This window comes from Gadus morhua, chromosome 3 (assembly GCF_902167405.1).
Source record: "Gadus morhua chromosome 3, gadMor3.0, whole genome shotgun sequence".
Lineage (NCBI taxonomy): Eukaryota > Metazoa > Chordata > Actinopteri > Gadiformes > Gadidae > Gadus > Gadus morhua.
In genome coordinates, this window is record NC_044050.1 from 415,017 (window position 1) to 436,714 (window position 21,698).

Consider the following 21,698-nt stretch of genomic DNA (forward strand, 5'->3'; position numbering starts at 1 on the left):
AGCTCGCGGGGCCGCGTTGAATGCTCTGGGGGAGGGACTGAATTGCGCATGTGCGTCTTTCACAAAACCTCATGGACAACGGAAAATTCCAAAAGAATCGTTCCAACTCGATTTTAATAATTTGGAGATCATTTGACCCAAGAATCGAAATCACGATCAAAATTCGATTAATTGCACAGCCCTACCCCGGGGTCATCGGGAGGATCAATATTCTCTCTCGGGTCGACCTCAGGATGCAGAGAATTTTGTGGGCACTGACTTCATTTTTCTGTTTAAGTTTTCAACACTTTCTGCGAACCCGAAGGGGTTCGCGGTCGGTGGAAAAGACTTACTGAGTTTCGGTCAATTGGCAGGCGCGTTTGTGTTGTTCAGTGAGACGCAGAGACTGCTGGCAACAATGGTGACGGCCTTTTTACACTGCAAAGCCGGTTCGGTCGCAGCTTGGCACACCCGGCGATTTCATCGTCTTATCTCAAGGTTCCTGTGTAAAACCGAGAGGGTAAAATCCCCCGTTCGTCACTGCACAGGCTTTCTTGGGTCACTGGAGAAGTCGGGGCTGCGCACGGAGTCTAGACTAGAGATGCGCGGATGAGCCGTTATGTCATCCGTACCCGCTGCCTAATATGAATATCCACCCGAAGCAATGTTTTTTTCAACAATTGATACCCGCACCCGCCCGATCATTGAGTTGCGTGTTCCGCTTCCCGATAAAAGCCTGTCGGGACGCTAACATGTCCAACCACTATGAAATGTCCCCTTTTGTCAGCGATTATATAGCCAATGTGGTCTTATTTTAGCCCGATCATTAAGTAAAAGCCACATAGAAAGAATAAAGCATCCAGCATATTTCAACAATGTGTGTGAAGGCATACACAGCAGTATAATCGCACAGTGGAATGCTTATGGTAAACCAGAGCACTGAACGGAGATGTTCGCCCATTTCAGACGCAGGGAGATTATAGAAAAATATGTCAAACTTGTCAAGTCAATGTTAACCTACTTAATATTTATTTAATTTAAATCGCGACCCCCCCCACAATTCCTCCAAGTAGGCTATTACTTTTTTTTACGCGATCCACCCAACACGTGGGTTATCCACGTGTCCGCAGGTATGACCGCCAACCGCGCATCTCTAGTCTAGACCTCTTTAGAATAATTTGCTCTGGCCTACTCCGGAATGTTTTTATTTTTTTATGAATATAGTGCAAAAACGCCATATTCTTTATTTTGCTGACCACCACAAAAACCTTGTAAGGATAGTTCCTTTGCGTCTCTCTCGTAGATCACACTGTCTTTCAACGTCTTTGTTTAATGCGACTGCATCACCTTCTCCTACATAATCAGCAGCTGGTGGATTTCACTTTCTCTCCAGTTAATTTTGCTCATGATGATATCCAGGGCCGTAGCACCAAAGTCTGGGGCCGGGCTGCCCGCAGCCAAGCTGTGGAGCTCCACGAGGATTGATTTGATCTAAATGAAGTCCTGCAATCTTAATTGGCTTAAAACCATGACCAACATTCTAAAACATCCATTAACATCCACATTTGCCTCAAACAATGTTAGGCTTACAGCTAGGGATGTCCGATATTGGCTTTTTTGCCGATATCCGATATGCGATATTGTCCAACTCTAAATTTTCGATTCCGATATCAGCCGATACTGATGTCGATATTTGGGTTATTTTTCCTCAAACCTAATTTAGGTAACATTACATATCTCCTGTTGTGGAATTAACACAACATGCTTAATGTTATTGTGATGCCCCACTGGATGCATTCTTGAATGCAACAAGGCTTTCCAAATGTTAACATTGTCTGTGCAAAATAAGAAAAATACTTCAACTTAATTTAAGGGAAAAGTGCCATGTTTATTTTTATTTATTTTTTTTCAAAAAAAATCCGATACCGATATTACATTTTTATGCTAATATCGGGCCGATAATATCGGTGGGCCGATAATATCGGACATCTCTACTTACAGCCCATGCAAATAGTTGTGAAATAATGTTCTTGTTCTTTTAATTGTTTGTTACTCTGACCATGATTCAGAGCATGATGCATTTTAAATGGCATCACCTTTGGTCTTGTGTCTTTATTTTTCTTAACAATTGTAGTTGAAAATAAACATAGCCAAATTACAACCAATAGCTTCAGTCATTGAGGCCCAATGCTAGGCCCAGATTTTTTTATTTAGTTTTACAAATCAAGAGTAGGCCTGATTTGACTAAGGGCGCACTCACTCTAGGCTAGAGATAGACCAATATGTTTTTTTCAGGGCCGATACAGCTTATTAGTAGTCAAGGGGGCCGATAACCGATATTTGGAGCCGATATTAATTTACAGAAAAAGGGAAAATATTGGCGTCAACATTTTGAAGAATACCACCTAATCGTCAAATCAAGTATTAGTTACACCACCCCTTCCCCCCCAACATGCTGGGTCAATTTTCGGCATCATTCAGTTGAGTGATATGGTCATGTCATACACCGTTTGAAAGCTTAGAATCTCAGGAATGTCACCCAATGTAAACCATTCGGTGGAATAAATATGTTTTGCGAATATAGATCAAATATATCCTAGTGTCTTAGGTCAAAATACACTCCTCTCACCCTCCTCATCCCTTAGTCCATTCTTACTTTATCGTCGTTGTGGATATCCATAGCAATGAGTTGATACTTCATGTTGGGTCTTGAAATGTTCATAAGAGTCCACAGAAATCGAATATCAATATTATTTTAGTCTAATTACATTGTGTGCACAAGCCATCTTATACAAAGCAGCCGAAAAATAGAAAACCGAAACGCTGCAATGTTTTTTTGTAGGAAACTGCGATTTAGGGTTTGAATTCCACTATTGTCGTCTGATTCATGGAACCCACTGTGTTCGCCAGGGTCTCAGGGTGACATAGAGCCCTCACACATGTCTGTAAGACCAATACTTCCTTGTTTACAAGCCTTACAAGCCAATGAGGCGATCACTATCAAAACGGCATGTATACTTTGATTGACAGCTACACCAGCAGACAGCAAGGGTCAGGGACAGGCCTTAGATCAGTGATTTTGAGCCGTGGCACACTGTTTACGTTTACAAAATCCTGGGGCACACCACCAACCAAAATGACTCAAAATGACACTCTAAGGCCCAATCCCATTTCTAGCCCTTACCCCTTCCCCTCCCCCCTCCCCCTTACCCCTTCCCCTTGCCCCTCAATACAGAGGGGTAAAACGTTCCCCTAGGAAATGGGACGCCCCTCCATTACGTGGCTTCATCGTCGCTGACTGCTATGTCAACAGAAGCCACGAGTAGGCATGTTTCAGATCAAGCAAAAAACTCGCTGGATCTCCATTGTAACTCCGTCCGTCTGCTTTTCTGTGCATATCTTTGAAATAAATGCAGACATAAGACACTCCCCTCAACATATCAAAACATTTCCATAGGATAGGATAGGATTTTATTTGTTGTCATTGCACATACACACAGGTACACACAGGTACACACAGGTGCAACCCCAAACCACTCCCCAGGGAAACAAAAGCCATGCCATAGGGAACAACGAAACCAACTTACTTAGGAACCAATATTTGGTGGAGTTCACATAAAAAAAGGTATGAACAATGATAAAAAATAAAACAAAATCGAATTGAATTTAGCTCGGCTACACACACACACACACACACACACACACACACACACACACACACACACACACACACACACACACACACACACACACACACACACACACACCAAAATACTAAATTACAACAAAAACAATGGTCTCGTTTGGTTGATACATTCATTAGGCAATTAGTATAATGACACAGACATTCAGTGGGCTATTGAGCTCAACACAGAAATACCAAAGTAGAAAACACACGCAAGACTCACTCCCACTGTTTTCTGGCGATCATTTCCGATTTTAGGAACTCATTGTCCCTGGTCCCCCTGAAATTAATGAGCCGTCTGGTCTCCTGTGGTGTCCCTGAGGTAAAGGTGGAAAGGAAATCTTCAGTTTGACAGGCGAGCGACGTAGCCTAGGTGGCAGCTTTACCGATATCAAAGCAGTGCGCCGGTATAATCAACCAAGGAATAGTAGTAGTAAGCATATCCACTGCACACAAATGTTACTTGAAACCTTAACATGTCATGTCAAGGGTTATCGGATATCTATCTCAACAAATAGCGATAGCGGAACACATTAGCATCGGCTTCTAGTGATTCAAAACAAACTTGACTAGTGAATCAAAACAAACTTGACTAGTGATTCAAAACTAACTTCACAATTAAAAACCGCTCGAAAATAGTATTATTACACCAGTCTGCCGTAATTAAAGTGCTGAAAATACTTACATTTGTGCGTGTCCTTCGCTTGAACCATCGCTGCTGTTTGTTTATTTGGCGATTTCGGTTGGCCACTAGAGAGCGCTAAAATCTTGTATAGTTCAACGGTTATTTACCGTTATGTCATGTTTTATATCGAGCTCAGAGATCGCATTGTCCGTGTATGACTTCGAGCTGAATATACAGTCAACTTTACATCATGAGTCCGAATGATAACAACTAGTAGAAATGCATTTTCGGCCGGATTTTCCTCGAAGCCCTCCCTTTGAAGTGTGGTCCTTGGATAGCTTCGTTTCAAGCTACGTTTTCGCTTCGTTTCAAGGGCTACGTAGCCTTTTGTCTTCGCCTACCCCTTAACCAAAATGAGAATTGGGACACCCTTACCCCTTCAAACCAAGGGGGAGGGGTAAGGGGGAGGGGTAAGGGGTAGAAATGGGACGCACCCTAACACAGTACATATAATACATATTGTAGTGGCGGTTTGTCCTCAATAAAACAATAACTTGAAAATAAGAAATCAAACAAAGCTACGTAATCAAAATAGCCACTGAGGCACCAGGGGGGATGAATCTTACGCAGTGCAGGGGAAATAGTCAACTGTCCAGTCGTGAATTTAGATTTTTGCAGGTTTACTTTCTGATCTTCCAAGCAAACAAAACAAATGTGCAACAGCGTGAACCAGCAGCCTCACTCCTTTGTCTCTCTCGTACAGCTGGTAAAAAACCATGACCCTTCCCAGTGCCTGTCTTACCTATGCCCGCCCCCTCTATATATAGGCTAGTAATAACTTCAAAACAAAAGCATAAACAAACTCAAATTAACTAATTTATAATGCAAACACAAAAGTCATATTATTTTATCTTAAGCAAACAAACTAAATAAATGTTTTACAATTAAATCTAAGAACTGCATAGCTCCAACACATATAGTTAATAATATAGTTTCTAATTGTTTTTATACTCACTTAGTGTGAAACCTGGGTCTGTTTCGATGAACACAAAATGGATATCCTGGCAGGAATGGCAGAAAGACGCACACGAAGCTCTTCCTCAACAGGTCTCGGTCTCTCTCTGTTTTAATGTTTAATTACCATTAGGGCTGGCCCGAATGCCCTTTTTCTGCCATTTTTGCCAGGCTTCTTTTTCCGAGAGAATATTCGAATACTCGTTCCAGAAAAAAACACCATCAAAAACAACATTAATAATCCCTATATACTCCCTTGAACCGATTTTGACTATCTGTCAAAATCTGTTATATTAGTTAATTAGTAGGCCTAAGTAGGTTGAAGTTCTATAGTTTTTCCCCGTGAAAGCGAACAGCTGTTGTTCCGTTCCAAATCAGCTGTCCTCTGCCATCTCAGTCCTTACGGGAGCTTTTCAATTCATCCTGGAACGTGCATCTTTTCAGGGAATTTGTACAATAAATCCATAACAAATAAAGAATATTGATTGCCTTATGTGTCCATATTATATCCATTATATTGACCGGGTATTCCCAAGACGCTCACGCTCTGCAGCAAGCCAGTCACAGTTGATTGGCGCGGTGCTGTACAGCGAACGTAAACAAACAACTAAGGTTAGCATTTCGTCAAGTATTACTTTTCCTCCCGAGATCCCGCTAATGTTGTGTTATAAAGTAAAGGGAAACAAGATATCTATTCTTCCTCCACCTCTCTTGCTTCTCTGCTTGGTGTCGCTGACGCTCATAGTTTGCCTCCCTCGCTCTTGTAGCGTCACGTATGTGGAAAAAAAACAATGAAGCTCCGAATACTGATTTAAGCTTCGAATACTAATTTTCCGAGTAGCCGTTAGCTGTAAAAATCCATAGATAATCCGCACCGTTGTATAAGCCGCAGAATCGAAAAATGGGAAAAAAGGCGCGGCTTATAGTCCGAAAATTACGGTACATTATCTGCAACACTTTATTACAGCACAGACACCCGATAATGGTTAATTAGGTGATATTAGAAAATTTCCCACGGCACACCTGACGATCTCTCGGCACACTAGTTCAAAATCACTGCCTTAGATAGCCTAATAGCCTATAAAAATACCTTTCTGACGATATCCAGCATTTCAAACGCCATCTCACGTGTGGTTGAGAAAACAAATGCGCAAGGGGTGTGCGTAAACTAGCAGGCTCTTCCCCCGAGTGTGAAGCATGTGGTTGATTTGCGCGCTCCTGTGTGGTTTTATTTTTATTTACTTTTGTGAGTTTGGATTTATGAACATTTTGAAAGATGCCTAAACGCCCGGAGAAGAAAGGAGGGGGAGGGAGGGAATCATGTAAATAGTTATTTTTATTTTCACATTGTTATTGTAATTTTTCTTATTTTTGTTTATTTGTACATGATTATTCATAGTATTTTTACTATTTCAGTTTTGGTGTTTATACCATGCAGTTTTCACTTTTTGACTAAAAATAATAGCCAAAACACTTTTTTTTAGCTTTTTTTTGTCCGTCGTGGCTCTGCGTGTAACCACAGCGTGTAACCATTCAGATGGTGCTGTGGGTTGGACAATGCTGGAGACAGCGTAGTGACAGCAGACAGAGGCGCGGCTGCATCAGAGCCAAAATAACCCAGTTTTAAATTGATCTCTTATCGGCCGTCGGATCAAAAAAAAAAAAGGCTGTCGATATCCGTCAAAATATCGGTGCCAATAATCGGTCGGTCCCTACTCTAGGCTATCTGTACTAGGGATCCACCGAAATGAAAATTCTGTGCCGAAACAGAATATACTGAAACAGCTGACCGATACCGAAAATTATGTTTTGGGCCATTTTCGGCCGAACATTTTCGGTGGACGAATATACGGTGCATCCCTAATCGGTACCGTGCCCAAGTCCGTTTCACAACTGTACCGTGCTCAAGTCTAGATCGTTTGGCTAGTGTGAGCATGCCAACCGTACTCAAGTCCACTTCAATTCCGTGGCCTGAGCACACTTGGGAGAGGTGTGCTCAGGCCATGGTACAGTTGCTTATGAGTCAACACACTCACGGCTACGCAACCTGAACTGGATGACGTATAGTCCATGCGACCCTTCTTTCCCATTAATCAATAAACATGACGGCAAGAGGTTCACGTTGGTGCGATAGTGAAGTTGAGTTTTTGATAGAAAATACCCCGTTCGTCACAGCGCGGGCTTTCATGGTTCACTGGAGAAGGCAGGGCTGTGCAAGGAGTCTAGACCTCTTTTAGAATAATTTGCACACTTGCAAATGTTATTATTCTTTTTAGTACTGTCAGTTTAACGTGTTAACGGCGTTAACGCAAACCAATCTTAACGGCGTTAATTTTTTTTTTATCGCGTGATTAACGCTCACCTGCTGTCTTGCAACAACTAGTCACTTTAGAAAAACTACAACAACAAAACAACAAGCATGCCGCACAAACCTTTGGGGCAAGCAAGGATACGGAGCGGGTTAAAAAGGGTTAACTGTCGTGCTACCCGATGTCAAGTGGACCGGGTTGAATTCACTGCGGGTCTCTCTTCTTACTGTCCTTCTCAACACTCTGATCTCACTAAAGGGCTAGCATGAAATCCAGGGATATTTAGAATAGGAAAAAACGTGCGATTAATCGCGAATTAACTATGACATTAATCTCGATTAAATATTTGAATCACTTGACAGCACTCATTTTTTTATGAATGAAGACACCCGCATGCAAGAATAAGTTCACGTCTGAGTGTAGGCTACAAACGCGACTAACTATTTACAAGTGCAAATCGCCAACATATTCTTTATTTTGCTGACCACTTGTTTTTTATCCCGACAAAAGCCTCGTAAGGACAGTTCTTCTGCGACTCTCTCGTAGATCGCACCATCTTTCAACGTCTTTGTGTAATATGACCTTCTCACATGATCAGCAGCTCGCTTATTTCACTCTCTCAAGTTAGAAGTTAACTGCTCATGATCATATCGCTGCGTTGCCTCTGTGGAGACAGCGCAGCAACACCACTATCAGATCCCCCCCCCTCCCTGCAATCGCGGAGCCGTCGCATTTACAACAGAATAAAACCCAATAAACCACCAATGTGTGCAGTGTCCGGGAGGGTAAATCGGGTTTCTAGCTCAAGCAGGCAATTTACCTTGGAGTGTACGCTTGGTGGTGACGTGTTACGACGTGATGACGTATCTACAAGAGGCAACCGTACTTGGGCCCAGTTGGGATTGCCTAGTGTGAGCACAGGAAAGCGCACAGCGGGGGGGCAGCCATCGTACTTGAGGAAGGTACAGGTGTGAAACGGACTTGACCACGGTAGAGATGGCCTATTGTGAGTGCGCCCTAATTGGCTTTGCATCTTTTCCTCCAGCCCTTGTAGTCCAAGACATGCTGCCCACCAGCTTTCAAAGTACAATTATGCCATTGGTGTATTTGTATCAATTCACATAATTATCCCTCCCTGCTATTTTGTAGTTCCCCAAAACAACCTGAAACGACTTGAGTCTCACATACCTATGCCACTAAAAGTGCAAGCAGGCCAATGGCAACCGTGTGACACTAGGCCACATATTTAATATTTTAGGATACACTGTAAAAATATTACCTGGTTTCAATATGTAAAGAATTCACAGGTATAATGTGGTGATCCTAAAGTAATGTTCCTACCTTAATATGTACCTGTGGCCTTATATTTCTATGTATTTATTTTATATTTATGACTGTTATTGTTTTCTGACCGGGGGATCGGTGTTCCGCAAATCAGCTGACGTGCCTGTCAGCTGACGGGATGAGGTTCGAGAGGTTTTAAATACAAGGAAATGAATGAATGGAGGGGGGTAATGAATGAATGGAGGGAGTCTGAGAGGGACCTCTAACAAACACCAGTCCAACTGAGAAAGCTTAATAGTGGAAAAGCTGTAAGAACCACTGGACAAAGTCGACAACTCTTGCCGACTCTTTGGATACGTCGGTAAGAGCGATTTATATTTTTTGCTGGAGGTTTTCGTTACGACCTGGGTCATCTTGTTTTTCTTTGCCTATTTTTTCCCCGGACGTAAGAGACAGTTGCTGGCGGAGTTTTGTTCGGGGACATCGGGGATTTCGTTTGGATATTCTTTTTTGTTTGCTCTGAACTAGAGGGAGAACGCGCGAGTGTGCGCAAGGGGCACGCAAATGGAGGCCGCTTATTAACGCGGTTATCAGATCACATCGGCGGAAAAGACTTTTGGGGAATCTGGACTGTGGGTTTATTTGAGGGTTGTTTGGTGAATGTATATGGAAATATGAACAGTTTGAAAATATATGGGTTAATGTAATTCCCTGAGCTATATCCTCGTTATGTGTATTATTATTAAGTGGTCTCAAACGAACACAATCAATGTGCTTGGTTCTCAAATTAAGAAACTCGTGTTTCTATCGTAATAATTGGGCTAAAAGATTAGTCGAAGTGTTACATATGGTGGCCAGTACGGGGGCCAGAGGTACTTTGGTTGTTGTTTGTGAAAAAATATTGAGATACATTTAGTAATATGGCTCATAGAGAGGGAAGGACCTCTTTGCCTAATCTAAGGCCTGTATTTGGTGATCCCGATTTTACTGCAGGACCTTTTGTTACGAGAAGATCTACTTCAGATATATCTTATTTACTGAGCTCATTGTATATTAGTGACAATGACACTAGTACACTTAGCACTACACACCATATTGGTCATAGCCCTAATGATGTTCCACGCACTCCTGGTAATGTTCCAAATACTGTGGGTAGGGTTAGAATGGGTTTGGAGGATGTTGATAATGACGAAAATGATGTTGTTGGTAATGAAAATGATGTTGAAAATGATGATGATGGTGATGGTAATGATAATAATGGTGAGGATAACAGGGGGGCTGTTTGGGAAGAAACGGTTACACAGGAAACACAGACAGAGAGTGAGGAATTGGCAAATAACATCAATAGCCTACAAAACCAAGTGGAACAGTTAAAAGCTGAATTTAGGGAGTCTGTAACAAGTGCTGTAAATAGGGAGTTGAGTTTTAGAGGGTGGGTGGAAGAAAACCTGACTCAACTAGAAAAGTTCTCGTGTGATGGTGTAGGAAAGTTGGAGAGGACAGTGTACAATTGCCTTCTTCAAAGAGATGAACAATGGAGAAAACAAGTGCACAGGCTAAGGCCCACTAGCACTCCCGTACCACTGAGAACTATAGCAGTCTCCACTAATGTAAGCCCAATAGCTACCCAAGCTAGCCCAATGGTTACCCAAGCTAGCCCACTGGTTACCCAAGCTGGTCAGTATGTTGCAACACCTCCTGGCCGTATGAAGTCTGTTGCCTCTCCAATGTACCACAAGCCCCCTGTGAACCTGGAATTGCCCACATTCGGCCCTAGCAGTGAATCCTCTGATGTCTTGCGGTTTATCGAACGGTGTGAAAACTTTCTAGAAATGAGACCCATTACTTCTCATGAGCTAATGGGTGCGCTATCCTCAGTTTTAAAGGGCTCAGCACTCAGTTGGTGGAAAGCTACCAAGAGTCAGGTACATGATTGGATCTCATTCAGAGAAGCCTTTCTAGCAGCTTTCCTATCCACAGATTACTTGAGTGAAGTGGAGAAGTTGAGAACCACCGTTCAGAAGCCAGACCAGTGCCTCCGAGATTTCGCCTATGACTACCAGGATTTATGTCTGAAATGGAAGCAGGACATGCCTGAAGAAGAGATTGTAAGGCGTATCTTGAATAATAGCAATCCTAAAATAGCGGGGTGCCTCCGTGGGACGGTGACAACCGTGGCACAACTGGTGAAGGTGGGCTCTATGGTGGAGAAGGACTGCTCTGGAGCCAAGGAGTACTGGCAGAAGGTGCATGCTAGTTCAGATAGACAAGAAAAAAAACCATCAGATAAAAGGAGCAAGCATGGAGCAGCTGAATTAACGGTAGTTCAACATCAAACACACAGAGATAAAGATCAACAGGGTCTACTGTTAGTTCCCATTACCATCAGAGGCATGCAGGGAGACGCGGTAGTAGACACAGGCAGCACTTTCACATTGATGAAGCAGAGTCTATGGCGACAGGTGACAGCAGCAGATGAAAACTTCCTACCAGCAGAGAGACAGAGGTTCGTCATGGCAGACGGGACCACACACCAAGCCCTGGGGAAGAAAACGATTTGCCTCGATTGGCATGGCAAACAATGGCCTGCTGAAGTACACGTGATGGATGACCGTCACCTTGCTTTCCCTGTGATTCTAGGCCTAGACTTCCTAGCTACTACCGGTGTTCTCATTCATCTGGCTAAGAACAGTTATGGACTAAAGACAGATAGAGGCTACACCTATCATATCTTTAAACGACAACCTCTCACCACTACTGGGTGGAACAACAACAGTCTTAGCTCTCTAGAGGGGGTACACCTCTACTATGCCCTGCCACCGGGTACTTACCATAAGTGTTGGGTCTCCTCTACAACAGAAACCCCATCTCCCAGGCATGATTCTGACTGGCCTGAAGGGCTTCAGCAACTTATGGAGAACTGGCCGACGGTTACCTCTGGGAAGCTGGGAAAAACTGAGGTGGAGAAGCATGCCATCTTCCTGCAAGATGAAGTTCCTGTCCGGAGCAAGGCATATCGGGTATCTCCTCTGAAGAAGAGAATAGTAGAAGAACATGTGGAGAAAATGCTGGCTGAGAACATCATCGAACCATCACAATCTGCCTGGTCCTCACCTGTGGTTCTCGTCAACAAACCTGATGGATCCTATAGGTTTTGCGTAGACTACAGGAGAGTGAATGCCAAGACCTTGCCTGATGCATATCCAATGCCCATCATACACGACATTCTTGAATCATTGGAGGGAGCCTCTTGGTTCAGTTCATTGGATTTGCAATCGGGATATTGGCAGATGGCAATGACAAAAGAAAGCAAGCCTAAGACTGCATTTATAACATCACTAGGGCTGTTCCAGTTCAAATCCATGCCGTTCGGTCTCCGAAATGCTGCTGCGAGCTTTCAAAGGCTAATGGAGCGGGTCCTAGGGAATTTGAGAGGAAAGATGTGTTTTGTGTACATAGACGACATCATTGTGTACTCTCATTCCCGCCACAACCACATACAGGATCTGGCTGCAGTCTTCCAAAGGCTGCAAGAAGCAAACCTCAGCCTTAACATGAAGAAGTGCCACTTTTTCAAACAGGAACTTAAGTTTCTTGGCCACATTGTCTCAGACAGAGGGGTGGAGGTGGACCCAGCTAAAACACAGGCTGTGGCTGACTTCCCTACTCCCAAGGACTTAAAGGCTCTGCAGCGCTTTCTTGGACTGGCTGGCTGGTATCATAAATTCATTCCCCGGTTTGCCGACCTTGCAGCCCCGCTTAACCATCTCAAGAGGAAAGGAGTGGAGTGGCTATGGACCAGTGAATGCCAGGCCAGTCTGGATGCCTTAAAGGAGGCCTTGCAGAATCCACCAGTGCTGGCACAGCCTGATCTATCCTTACCATTCCAGGTGCTAACAGATGCTAGTGACGTGGGCCTTGGCGCCATCTTGTCCCAGAACACACCAGAAGGGGAGCAGGTGATAGCCTATGCCTCCAGGGGACTCCGAGGTCCAGAGTGCAATTATTCCACTTCGGAAAAGGAGTGCCTGGCAGTGGTATGGGCGGTTGAAAAGTGGAGGCACTACTTAGAAGGAGTGGAGTTCTCCGTCTACACTGATCATGCTGCACTGTCGTGGGCGTTCAATTGCCCAAAGACTAGCTCCCGTCTGACCCGGTGGACCCTACGATTACAGCAGTTCCATTTCAAGGTACATTACCGAAAGGGCTGTCTCAATTCAGCACCAGATGCGTTGTCCCGGGCTCACGAACCTCAATTCACCCATCACCGTGCTGGGCTGTCTCCACCAAAATGCACTCTGTGTTGCCTACTACCCTGGCAGAGATAGCAGAGGAACAAGAGAAGGACCAACGGGTGTGTGAGCTGAAGCAGGACAGTGCCCAGACAGATGTGCCTTTAACTCGCATTGGCTTTGTGGTCCAACAAGGGGTGTTGTACAGAAGAGTTCCTGTACGGGACCAGGGACAGAAGTACCAGATGGTCGTTCCACAATCCCTGGTGTCCGAATTTCTGAGGTACTTTCATGATAATCCCCTTGGTGGTCACCTGGGTCAGCTGAAGACTCTATTAAAGGTGTTGGGAGTAGCCTGGTGGCCGAATGTCCGCAAAGATGTGTGGGCACATGTCAAGTCCTGTATACCCTGTCAGCAGTACAAAGCGGATAACGCCAAACCATCAGGACTACTGCAGAGCACAGTAGTTGAAAAACCGGGAGTGATGCTGGGTGTTGACCTCATGGGGCCATTACCTAGAAGTAAGAAAGCCAACTGTTACCTCCTGGTGGTGGTCGACTATTGCTCTAAATGGGTGGAAATGTTTCCCTTGAGGGACAGCAAGACACCCCATCTGGTCAAAATCCTCAGAGAGGAAATCTTCACCAGGTGGGGGGTGCCGCAATACATGGTTTCGGACCGAGGTCCACAGTTTACTTCAAAACTTCTCACTAACCTCTGCAACACATGGGGGGTTGTTCAGAAACTCACAACCAGTTATCATCCACAAACCAATCTGACAGAACGATTCAACCGGACCATTAAAGCCATGATTGCATCATATGTCGGCAAACACCACAACACCTGGGACCATTGGCTGTCAGAGTTCCGTTTCGCCCTCAACACAGCACAACAGGAGAGCACTGGACAAACCCCTGCTGAGCTGGCTTTGGGCAGGAACCTCAAAGGCCCACTGGAACGGCTCATCTACAAGTCACCATCACCTGCACAGCGAGAGGCCTACAACCTGGTGGAGAGACAACAGAAAATGCTAGAGGAGGTCCAACGGAGAGTGGGGGTGCGCCAACTTAGACAAGCTAGGTATTATAATGCCCGCAGAAAAGATGCGCACTTTCAGCAGGGTGACCTAGTCTGGGTCAGGTCCCATCCTCTCTCTAGGGCCAGTGATAAATTCTCTGCTAAGCTAGCGCCTAGGTGGGAAGGGCCAGCTAAAATTACAAAAAAATTGGGGCCTGTAAACTACAGGGTAGGGTGGAACAACCCACAAAAAGAGGATACAGTAAATGTGGTAAATTTGAAAAAATATTTTGGTGTCTTACCTGAGTAGCCTCCGGCTGGAGGGGGGGTCTATGTGACACTAGGCCACATATTTAATATTTTAGGATACACTGTAAAAATATTACCTGGTTTCAATATGTAAAGAATTCACAGGTATAATGTGGTGATCCTAAAGTAATGTTCCTACCTTAATATGTACCTGTGGCCTTATATTTCTATGTATTTATTTTATATTTATGACTGTTATTGTTTTCTGACCGGGGGATCGGTGTTCCGCAAATCAGCTGACGTGCCTGTCAGCTGACGGGATGAGGTTCGAGAGGTTTTAAATGCAAGGAAATGAATGAATGGAGGGGGGTAATGAATGAATGAATGGAGGGAGTCTGAGAGGGACCTCTAACAAACACCAGTCCAACTGAGAAAGCTTAATAGTGGAAAAGCTGTAAGAACCACTGGACAAAGTCGACAACTCTTGCCGACTCTTGGATACGTCGGTAAGAGCGATTTATATTTTTTGCTGGAGGTTTTCGTTACGACCTGGGTCATCTTGTTTTTCTTTGCCTATTTTTTCCCCGGACGTAAGAGACAGTTGCTGGCGGAGTTTTGTTCGGGGACATCGGGGATTTCGTTTGGATATTCTTTTTTGTTTGCTTTGAACTAGAGGGAGAACGCGCGAGTGTGCGCAAGGGGCACGCAAATGGAGGCCGCTTATTAACGCGGTTATCAGATCACATCGGCGGAAAAGACTTTTGGGGAATCTGGACTGTGGGTTTATTTGAGGGTTGTTTGGTGAATGTATATGGAAATATGAACAGTTTGAAAATATATGGGTTAATGTAATTCCCTGAGCTATATCCTCGTTATGTGTATTATTATTAAGTGGTCTCAAACGAACACAATCAATGTGCTTGGTTCTCAAATTAAGAAACTCGTGTTTCTATCGTAATAATTGGGCTAAAAGATTAGTCGAAGTGTTACAACCGAGCACGCAGTCCTTCCTCCCTCACTTTAAAAAACACCTGCCGCCCACTGCTCAGATAGATGGATGGATGGATGGATGGATAGATTAGGGCTGTAATGATACGCGTATCGAAACCAAAATTGCGACACTCAAAGCCACGAACCTGTCTCGCAGTGTGAGAAGGCAGAAGCGCGATACGCCCTTTCTAACTCTCCGGTAAAATTGTCAGATTGAAATTTGCTAATAATTTGTCTAAATAATAGTCTGCTGACACCGCCCCCTCTTGAGTGAGTGAGAGGTTGCAGGCGCAATGCTTAGGCTGCTGGAAGTTGCTGCAAGGAACTTTTATAAACGCAATATTGTTATCCCGCAGTAATCAGCTCGACATCCCCGAAATGTCAACGGCCCACCGGGGACTCTCCCGAAAACCACTCCGCCACCGTGTGTGCGTGTGTGTGTGTGGGCGTTATTCGATAGCCTGGTAATGTGTATAGGCCTACGTATGGTAGGAATATTCATACTGGTTTAAATAATAAATGGAGAGACGCCGAGATCGTTTAATGGCCTGTGGCATGTGCCACCGCGACTACTGACATACCATGGCATATGCCGTTCTGGAACGGTAACTGCCGTTCTGAAACGGTAACTGCCGTCGCGACCACTGACGTATATGGCATATGCCGTTCTGAAACGGTAACTACCGTTCTGAAAGGGCAACTACCGTTCTGAAACGGTAACTGCCCTCGCGACCACTGAAATACCATGGCATATGCCGTTCTGGAACGGTAACTGCCGTTCTGGAACGGTAACTGCCGTTCTGGAACGGTAACTGCCGTTCTGAAACGGTAACTGCCGTTCAGGTGGAACGGCATATGCCATTCAGGAAAGGCATATGCCATTCTGGAACAGTAACTGCCGTTCCCAACAATGGTATGTGACACCAGCATAACTCCTCCGTATAATTTCAAGACGGGTATCGCCGTGAATTTGAATCTATATATATTTGGTCTTTATTGACACTATATCACAACATAACGCCGTAAATAAAGGCAAGGCAAGGCAACTTTATTTATATAGCACTTTTCATACACAAGGCAGACTCAAAGTGCTTCACATATAAACATTGTCATACAATAAAATAAAATAATATAAGTAAAAGAAAACATATGCAAAGAAATGGGTAAATAAAGGGATTTACACGTTTCTCTCGTCCGTGCTGTTAGGATATTTCCGATCGTTTTGTTGTCTTTTGTAATAACAGATGCTTTTGAAAACAGCCGGACTTGCTCCGGTGACGGTAGTTAGCCTAGCCACCTAAAGAGGTCTGTTTAGGTGTCTATAGACAGGGCTCTCAAATCTCACGCATTCGGCGTGAGACGCACGCAATTCAACCCAAGCACACGCTCACACGCCACACTTCGTATTTCTCACGCAGAGAAATTACCAGGATAGCGCCCAACCAATTTGGGCCTCTATTTAACAGTGGAACAGGTAGGAATCAAATGGGTTTCCCGTACGTAGGGTAACCAGACGTCCTCTTTTGCCCGGACATGCCCTCTTTTTGAGACACATAGTGTGGCGGAATTTCAAAATCGTCCGGGATTTTATTTAAGCCTCATACATGTTCACATTGAATTTGCGCTGTGTTTCTCGTGGTTGTTCACAAACTAGTTTGGCTACGCCCTCCCCTACTCATTTCTGTTCGCTTTGCATTGGTGGAAGTGTGTAGGGGGAGTGGTTAAGTAGAGCCTTCAGATTGGACGGTTTGACCTACTTAGGTACCGTCATGTTTTGTAAAAAACAACATTGTTTTATAGGGACAAACATTAACACATATCTCCTACAGGGGATTGATAAAGTACTATCTATTGAACAGAAAGAAACAACACTTGTTTTTACTTTATATTTGTGTTGTATTTAATTGTTTAATCAAATTTAGCAAGTAAACTGAGTGTTTAAAGCAGGTCAAGGACGAAATAGCACAATACAGATAACGGATTGCGCGAATGAACCAGCTTGAAGGTTCGCGAATGTTCGTGAACCTTTCACGTCATTCGACGCGATCGTCCGTTGCCAGGCAAGGGACGACGTGATCATCTGTTGCCAGGCAGGTTTGGAATGGATTACCTATGGATGACGTGCCCGGTACAAATTTGGCACCCGGTACAAATTTGGCGTGACAGTGCCAGTAAAACCTGGTAATACCATTTTAGATGAGTGGCATGCCAGCGGAAAAACGGTGGTTTCAGTAGGAAATGGAACTTCAGATTAACATAATTGGCTTGCCAGCGGAAAAACGTTTGGCCTGTATGCCATGATACCACTGGATCATGTCGATATAGAAAGGTTTATGACACTGGATCAGAGTTAAATGATGGGAACCTGTAGGCCTACTTAAATTATTTGGTTAAACACCAATAAGAACAAATGCAAAATTTAATATTTGGCCTATTGAATAGTTATGAGCTGAAGCAGTCATACAGTAGGCTATATTATAGGCTACGCTACTAGAACATCTTGATAAAACACAAGTGGAAAAATGGATGACTGTCTAGCCATAGCCTACAGTGCCACCCCATGGTAGATATAGGGACCTGGCTCTGGTGCACTAACCGGAAACTACGATCGCAACCGCAATAAACATCTCGTTTTGAACGGTGAACTCTTTACACATAGTAGTTATAAAGCTATTAAAACTACAAAATGACTCCATTAATGCAGGATATGTGGAAAATGCATGGACCTATTAAAGAAAATGCGCCGACGTTGGCTCAGCCTGGCTCCGCCTCTTCTGCTACGTAGCTGAGATGGCTGCCGTAGAGCACGAAAAGTGTACATCAATCCAAACTCTGCGGTTTGACCGTTTTGAGTATACCATCGGGGTCCTTTCACTACACTTCCTTTCGCCCTGATCTTAATTGCAACGAACTACGTACTCAAACTAATGACTGCGGATAGTATGGATATTGGAACACAGCAATAGACTATAGCTCTATAGACACCTAAACAGACCTGTTTAGGTGGCTAGGCTAACAACCGTCACCGGAGCAAGTCCGGCGGTTTTCAAAAGCATCTGTCATTACAAAAGACAACAACAAACCGATCGGAAATATCCTAACAGCACGGACGAGAGAAACGTGTAAATCCCTTTATTTACCCATTTCTTTGCATATGTTTTCTTTTACTTATCTATTATTTTATTTTATTGTATGACAATGTTTATATGTGAAGCACTTTGAGTCCGCCTTGTGTATGAAAAGTGCTATATGATTAAAGTTGCCTTGCCTTGCCTTTATTTACGGCGTTATGTTGTGATATAGTGTCAATAAAGACCAAATATATATAGCTTCAAATTTACGGCAATACCTGTCTTGAAATTATACAGAGGAGTTATGCTGGTGTCACATACCATTGTTACCATTTCAGAACGGCAGTTACCGTTCCAGAACGGCATATGCCATGGTATGTCAGTGGTCGCGACGGCAGTTACCGTTTCAGAACGGCAGTTACCGTTTCAGAACGGCAGTTGCCGTTTCAGAACGGTAGTTGCCGTTTCAGAACGGTAGTTACCGTTTCAGGACGGCAGTTACCGTTACAGAACGGCATATGGTATGTCAGTGGTCGCGACGGCAGTTACCGTTTCAGAACGGGAGTTACCGTTCCAGAACGGCATATGCCATGGTATGTCAGTGGTCGCGACGGCAGTTACCGTTTCAGAACGGTAGTTACCGTTTCAGAACGGCAGTTACCGTTTCAGAACGGCATATGCCATGGTATGTCAGTGGTCGCGGTGGCACATGCCACAGGCCAATAAACGATCTCGGCCCTACTGAATAAATGTTAGTGTTTCCCATTTTTGCTGAGCAAGAGTTTTGTTCGAAAGTTCAGTGATTGAAACGAATAAAAGCCTGGGCTATTGAAGTTTTACGGTTTTCTTGCTATCGGCCATGTTTGATTGTGTTGGTTATTTGTACTGTTAACCCGCAAACTTGCGTTATGTTGATCAGCTATAGAGATTATGATGACAGCTGATCTAACGGGCGTGTGTAGGACCGAACCGCGCTGTATGACCACTGTTACACTGAGCACAGACATTAAAAAGTAGCTGAGATGGTAGAGGGGTTGGAAACCAATAAATGAAAAATGGCTATTTATTTCAGGTAGCCTATTTTTACACCAAAAATAAAACGTGTTCCAAGCGCCCCCCCTAGGTTGTGCGAACGCCCCCCAGGGCCCCCGTTGTGAAACCATGGTCTAGGAGCTAGTTCAATCATTGGCTGTTTCCCAAAGTGAAGGAAGCATGCTCAACGGCTGCCCATTTAAGGACGCTATGTCATAGAACGCCGATAAGCATTGTTCCAATGTTGAGAACACTTGGAAATTCGTGCCCTTTTCGCGTCCTTTATTTTTGAAAATTCCGAGATTTTTCAAGGGTGCATCGATGGATCCTCAACGAGCCAAAATCCCCACAAGCAATTTACAAAGTGCATCTGGAAAGCAAGACACATTGCTTTACACAAGTGAAGTTTTTGAAAGTTTTCATAACATCTTTCAACAAAGACGTTGAAAGATGAAACGATCCACAGGAAAAACGCAGAGGAACGTTAATAGTTAATCGTGTTTGTAGCCCCCACTCAGACTTGAACTCATTCTTGCATGCGTTTTTAGAACGCATGCAAGAACCCGCTCCTTATGCTGCGTGCCCGCCCCATTGCATTTGCCTCTGGTGACGCTGAAGGCTACAAAAAGGCCAGATATGACCTACGTAGATCCATCAGAGAAGCCGAGAGACGGTATAGAGTGTAGCTGGAGTGATACTACACCACCGCGGATCCACGGCGCATGTGGCAGGGCCTGCAACACATCACAGACTACCAGCAGCGGAGCAGGGGGTGTGACAACCAGCCAAAGCACACTGCCAGATGAGCTGAATGAGTTCTGCGCTCGCTTCGACGACCTCAACACCAACAGAGGGGTTCTACCAACAGAGGCAGCACAGAGCTCTTCACTCACGGTGACATCAGCTGAGGTGTGCAGGGCGCTGAGGAGTACGAACCCCCGGAAAGCAGCAGGCCCTGACAACATCCCGGGCCGTGCACTGAGGGTCTATTCAGCGGAGCTGGCTGAGGTGCCAACAGATATTTACAATCTGTCCCTCTCACAATCTTCTGCGCCCACCTGCTTCAAGACCACCACCATTGTGCCCCTCCCTAAGAACAACACCATAACCTGCCTGAATGACTACCGTCCCATCGCACTTGAAGTGTTTTGAGAGGATAATCATGTCCCACATTAAAAAGTCCATACCGGACACCCTGGACCCCCCACAGTTTGCGTACCGTCGGAACAGGTCCACTGACGACGCAGTAAACACCGCCATCCACACAGCTCTCACACATCTGGAGAACAAGGACACGTATGTGCGAATGCTGTTTATCCACTACAGCTCAGCATTCAACACGGTCCTCACAACCAGACTGGCTGAGAAGCTTCTCATCCTCCGACTGACGCCTTCCCTCTGCAGCTAGATGCTGGATTTCCTCACAGACAACACCCAGCACATTGCCAAGAAGTCTCAGCAGCAGCTGTACTTCTTAAGAAAGCTGAGGAAATTTGGACTGTCATCTAAACTCCTCAGCAACTTCTACAGATGTAGAGTGGAGAGCCTCCTGAGCAACTCCATGGTACAGGAAAGGAAGGCTCTTCAACGTGTGATTAAAACTGCACAATACATCTGTGGAGCAGCCTTCCCATCACTTCAAGACATTTAAAACACCCGGGTTACAAAGAGGGCACACAACATCACCAAGGACACTACACACCCCCAGCACACAGTGTTCACACTGCTACCATCTGGCAGACGCTACAGGAGCATGAAAGCTAGAACAACCAGACTTAAAAACAGTTTTTATCCACAGGCCATCAGGCTGCTGAATGACTCTCAAACCCTGATGACACTCAGTATTTGCAATATATTCAATTTATTTTCAACTTCGAGCTTCATTTGCACGATTTACTTATCTACTAATAATATTCAATATCCAATGTATATATTCAAACTTCTATATTTCAATGTCTTTCAGGGCCTTCTGCTGTATGCGAACATTGCCCATGCCAAACAGCACCTTATATTTGACTGTTTTTGTTTAACTAAATTCTGCTCTTAGTACAGATTTTTTTTATTTATCTACTTTATTTTAAGCATATTGTGTGAAGGGAACTTGCGAATTAAGAATTTCATTGCCCAGTGCAAACTGTTTCCATTGTGTACATGACAATAAACGACCTTGTATCTTGGGTGTCTTCATTCATAAAAAAATTTAAACATTC

The 21,698-nt window shown here is 44.3% G+C and overlaps 1 protein-coding gene across 1 annotated transcript in view; it reads left to right on the plus strand.

Annotated features, from left to right (window-relative positions):
• The window catches only part of LOC115540248 (nucleosome-remodeling factor subunit BPTF), a 138,922-nt gene that overhangs the window by 22,078 nt on the left and 95,146 nt on the right, over positions 1 to 21,698 (plus strand). The gene's annotated exons all lie outside the window — the stretch shown is intronic.